The sequence below is a fragment of the Choristoneura fumiferana genome, chromosome 8, assembly GCF_025370935.1.
Source record: "Choristoneura fumiferana chromosome 8, NRCan_CFum_1, whole genome shotgun sequence".
NCBI lineage: Eukaryota > Metazoa > Arthropoda > Insecta > Lepidoptera > Tortricidae > Choristoneura > Choristoneura fumiferana.
The window spans coordinates 7,629,823-7,635,762 of NC_133479.1; positions in this window are offsets into that span (position 1 = coordinate 7,629,823).

Sequence of the window (5,940 nt, forward strand, 5' to 3'; positions counted from 1 at the left end):
TTTAAACATATTGTGTCGAACAAATATAATGTTTTCGTTTTATTTCCTCGCATATTTGGAGAAAAGCAGTATACAAGCCTCGACAGGAATGTCATTTCCCGCCCTCTGCAGTAATATACTAATATTGTTATAGTATCATAAGGTACCTTTCCTAAACATTCTCTGTAAGAGAAGAAGTAATTACTTAGTATGGCAACACTAGCGCGAAATAATCATTTTAAAACAATTAAACCCCACAAGCCGGCTAACTGTTTTTTTTTTCAATTTCAATAGGTAAAATAAAGTCACGTCCCTGATCTAGCTAAACAAAACCCATTTTTCTTGTTTCGGTAGCTATGGAAACACTTTACCCCGAGCACTTAAGGCTCTCTGCAGCAGACGCCAAGACAACGGTTCTGGCTTCCGCCCCTTGGTTGCTATGGTAACCGATTTAAAAGTATTTTTAGGCAAGGCTACTGGGACAAGGTTTCGTCAGTGCACTTTTACTCGTCGGCGAAGAAATTGAAATGGTGTGTGTGTAGTTTCTAATCCGCAATGGGTCCGCGTGGGAAGTAGTGCGAACTACCGACCAAGCCCTCTCACACTGAGAGGAGGCCTGTACCCTGCAGTACCTATATAGGCTGGGATGATGACTCGTAATACATCTTCTTGTGCCTCTTCCTTTCCTGTGCCATCGCGCGCTGTTCCCTCCTCCTCAGAAGCTGTACATTTTTCCGGGATAAAAAGTAGCCTATGTCACTCTCTGGCCCATAAACTATCTCCATGCCAAAAATCACGGAGATCAGTCGCTGCGTTTTGACGTGAAAGACGGACAAACATACAAACACACACTGTCGCAATAGTAAATAAAAATCTGTATTTAATTTAATTAGTCTATAATAACACATCTGTAATAAAAATTGTGCGAAGGTTGCACAGTCTGTAAGTATACTCGAAGAAACTGAATCGTGTACTAGAATGGAATCTTTTCCAAATAAATTTCACAATGATTTATTTGGCAGATGTAGAATGTCAACATGACATTCCTTGTTGTTCCGGGTAACAAATGTGTTTTCGTGAGTCTTGAGTGTTTAATACGTATTGTATGCGAGTATGTATTTATTTACGCAAACCGTGATTGTTGAGCCACTTGCCACTATTCGTAATTTAACCAAGTTATACATAAACGTAATCGTAGTAAATATTGTTATCAATAAACCATGAGTCGCTTTATGCGGCCAAATTACGAACGTAAGTAAGAAGTAAGTGGCTCAACAATCTCGGTTTGTACTGTACCAATGTTTATTCCTTGCATGATACCCATAAAACAATCTTTGCACTTTGTGACTAGATTAATTGATGAAATTTTCCCACGCCACGTGACAGGTTTTGCATAGTGCGAGACCAACGGCAAGAAATTTGTAAAGCGATACTATTTTTAATAGTGAGCTAACTTTGGGGGCGGCAGACGTGAACTTGCCTTCGAAATCCAAAAGCTTAATGGTTACTTGACCTGAAATGTATATTTCAGAACTAAATTATTGTTATTATTATTTTAAAATTTATGACGGTGGAAGCATTCTACACTTCCACTGAACGTAGATATAGTTTAGATATGGTTAGTGTTTAGTATTGTAACTATAAGGGACCCCATACATCCCTGTATTTTTATTATTATTATATTTTGTATTTTTTTTCTTTAATTGTATAATATAGTTTTTAAGTATTTTATTTGTAATTATATTATTATGAAAAAATGACTTTCTGCCAATTTGCTTGCGGCGCATTCTTCTTGGCAATGATGGTCTTTCCGAAAGCGCTGGTAGTTTAAAAATGACGTGTAGAAGTGCCCATTGCGGCCTATTTACTGAATAAATCATTTGAATTTGAATTTGAATAAACTACAAATTCCTATTTATTTTATGTATTTATTTATTTACACAAACCACTAACGAACAGGAAGGTTTGCAGCATAGATCATCGCATTGAGCCTTATCGCTTCCCACTGACATTTAACGTGGTTCTTAGAATTTGTTCACCAAACAAGTCGTGAGCGTCCACCAACACACTTGCAGAACCAACGAGTTCGGATACTTCCACTTTCGTCTAAGATTTTACTTTAAATCCTTGTAAAATTTTAACCTTTATCTAAAATTTACATAGGTATAAATACTCGTGTAGTTGAAGAAACTGAACCACGTACCAGGGTGGAAGTGGAACATTCAAGTACGCTGCAAATGTCATTACGAATTGCATTTAATTTAATTGTTAAAAGATGAACCCGGTACGGTACGAGTTAGTTTTTATGGCTGTACACAGGCTGCACCTGTGAGAATTGCCCCTGTAGCACACGCATCATACCAGTGGTGATGCATGCGTATCCTCTATCACTATCTATTTATGTCATGCGTCAACTTATGGCGCTTTTAGCCAAGCCATCACCTCACGACTTAATATGAAAAGGAATCCTGTGTAATACCTACATTTACTAAAAAAATTGTGTGTTAATATTCAAGTCTTCATTAATACCTACTATGTAGAAATGGACATTATGTTGCCTGAGAGGGCACTTAATTATAACACATAATAGTCTTACTCTAAGAACGTTCTTACGTACTGTTCATTATTTTAACCTTTATACAAAAATCGCTGCAATCTAATTTTAGAACTCTTTCAGTCGAAAGCACAGAGACCTCGTCAGTTGACGCACACTTGTAAGTCCACTCCGTTTGTTGCAGCTTCTCGGAGGCTTGATGTTGTCGAGATGTAAGCCTGGCAACCGGCGCACACACCGCCGGGACTGTGTGGGTGTGTCGCTGTGTGCGTGTATACAAACACAGTGCTTTCACGCAGCCTTGGCCGCTAGACACGTGCGTCGTTAGGGCTGGCCCTTAGCATCGATGCGTGATGCTTTTTTGTCTTTATCGTAGTCAAAAGCATTACAGCAGGCAGGGCTGGATTTAGAGGTCCAGTGGTCTTGCGACAACGAAGAGCTGGAGGCTCCAAGAGCGAAAAAATATTGTTTGAAAAATGAGCCAAGAGCGTGTCGGACACGCCCAGGATAGAGTGTCGTAGCCGTTACAAAAATCCATGCATTAAAATATTTTAATATGTAATTGTTTCACTATCTGCGTCTATCAGTTTACCCTTGAAATGTTGACAAACTTTTAATCGAACATCAGTTAAATAAAAGTCAAGTCGTTTCCTATTTTTTAATTTCATCGAATACCTACTCATTAACTCGAATGATTAAAATAGTTTATTTGGCAGAACTTCATTTCATATTTTATTATTTCATACTTACTTTTTTAATGAAATTTATTTATTTATTTATTTTTGTAGTGATTTATTTTTGTTAGGGTCGCAGTTCCAACCTAACCTAACCTATTTTTCTGGTAGCAATTTTTTTTGTTGGCGTTGAAGTTCTAACCTAACCTAACCTACTTTCCTGGTAGCGATTTATTTTTGTTGGGATCGTATTTCTTACCTAACCTAATTTACTGGTAGCGATTCATTTTTGTTGGGGTCGCGGTTCTAACCCAACCTAACCTATTTTTCTGGTACCGGTTTATTTTTTTTAGGGTTAATAATCTTATTTTACGCTATTCGGTACGCGATTCAGTTTCCTTGACTGTACCATTGGAAGTATCTTAAAATTCACACGCCAGAATTTGAAGCAAACAAATGTTTAAAAAACAAAATTAAACAAAAAAATCCATTTTATTTTGTAAATCCTTAAATTCCATATCGACATGGACAGATAGCAACATCACTACCCGGAGGCATCCCACCATCTTGCCTCTCGCTCTATCAGCTGAGTGACACGTGCGTCGCTATACTATACCGTCTAGTGTACTCTACTAGAGGTCAGCCCGGCGAGCATGTTCGGGCTACGAGCGCGGCCATCTTTGTGAACGGTCTGCAACACAATGACGTTTAAGGGAAAATCGACGAATACTACTTTTACATGGATAAATACCTATTAATATTATAAATTTGCACCCTTAAGGGTTGATTTGTTATCAAATTGAAATGAAATCTCTTTAGTATACCTATACAATAAAGAACTAATCCTTTATTTTTTTATTGATATATTTTCAAGATTACTTAATTAATAATTTATACATCTTAATCTAACTTTTATCTAAAACTAACAAAACGTATACGTAACTCTATCTCTCTTTATAGGTACCTACAAAATGGAAATATGAGTTAAACACATCAATAACGACTAGGTATGTCTCGAATTGACAAAACGATTTATGGCCGCCTTCAATCTGAGCAATAATCTAACCAACTTAGAAAACCCCCGACGTTGTTGATTCAAATAGTTCATATCTCAAAAATGGCTAAGCCTATTTTTCACGAGCTTTTATTTAGTTTCACCTGTCCCGTTGTCTCTCTGTCTGTAACCAAATATTGCAAGTTAAATGCGACCAACTTCTAGTGGTTGGATTGACTTCAAATTTGATGTACTCATGTAAATTGCGTGACAATACAATAATCTGGTAGTGACATCCTGGTAGTCCAGCCAGGATCGTCTCCACACGACGGAACTCTTCAACAGTTAATGGCATCGACTTGAAATTTGGTATGCAAATGTAGTTTGGGTGACAATACAAGTACAGTTAACAAAATTATAGTCAGCAAAATTCTATTAAAAATTAAATTTTTACCCAAAACTTATTATCAAACATGGATGGAGACCACCGCCGAGAAACTCGCTTTCCCGTAAAAAAAACTGCATTGAAATCGGTCAATCCGCTTGAGAGACAGACAGATAGACAGACATTAACACCAAACTTATAACAACCCTCTTTTTACGTCGAGGGTTAATAAAAAAGAATCACCAAACTCTGGGTACTATTCCGCAAAAAGTTATGTGTGATAAAAAATACATTAATATGTATTTTTTGTTAAGATTAACTTGTTAAGATTGGTTTTTTGGAATCTTTTTGATTTTTTATTTCAATTCCAAATTTTTACTTTTACGGTCATCCCGTAAAACATATTATGTGTCTAAATGTCGACTTGTACTATATCGTGTATAAGAAATAATGAGCCACCATAAAACCTTTTCAGAGGAAAAGTCATTACGATTTTCCTTGTTAATTAATGCGGTGTTACTTGACGTTTACTGTGAAATGGTTCCATGCTGGCTCATGAATTAAAATCCTTGACCGTTGACCGTACATTAAAAGATATGAGCTAGTATATGTGCATGTGCAGAAATTGACCTCCGACTACAATGAAATGAATAGAGTTTATTTATATATCTCGTTAAGGAGGCCTATGTCCAACACTGAACGTTCTACAGCTGATATGATGATAATGATAATGAAGATAATGCGAAACGTAATTTAGTCATCGAAGGGTGAAAAATAATTCTTTGAGTAAACAAAAACAATGTTCTAAAAAAGAGCTCTTATTTTTATAAAGCTTTCATTCCTAAAACTTTCCAAGTAAACAAAAAAGAGATAAATATCCTGATCCGAATTGAAAATAATCCGATCAGGTTTAATCCATTTGTTCCATCAAATTAGCAAAACATTATCCTTCTTCGAATTTCGTTTGAAAATATTCTTATTTTAAATACTTAGCGATGTTTTCCCGACTCTACATTTTAGACAGAGTTTACATAACTATGTCGAGTCGTATTACTTGTTTTTTCAGCTGTCTCATGTCACTGGTGTGTACTCCGCTTTGATTGTTGCTACAGGAACCAAAAGTCATCACTTGCTTATGTCACGGTTTTAAAACTAACTATCTGGCAATACTGACCACTTTTACTGAGTGTAAGTATGTATATACCCCGTATACATGGTGGCCCATTTATATCGGTCAGTATGGGAAAGTCTGAAACTATACGACAAACGAAAATTCTTCTTAGGAACCATATCATCGATTTTAATAACAAGAAAAACTGCATTCATGCATTTAAAAAAAACCTGTACTCAGCTC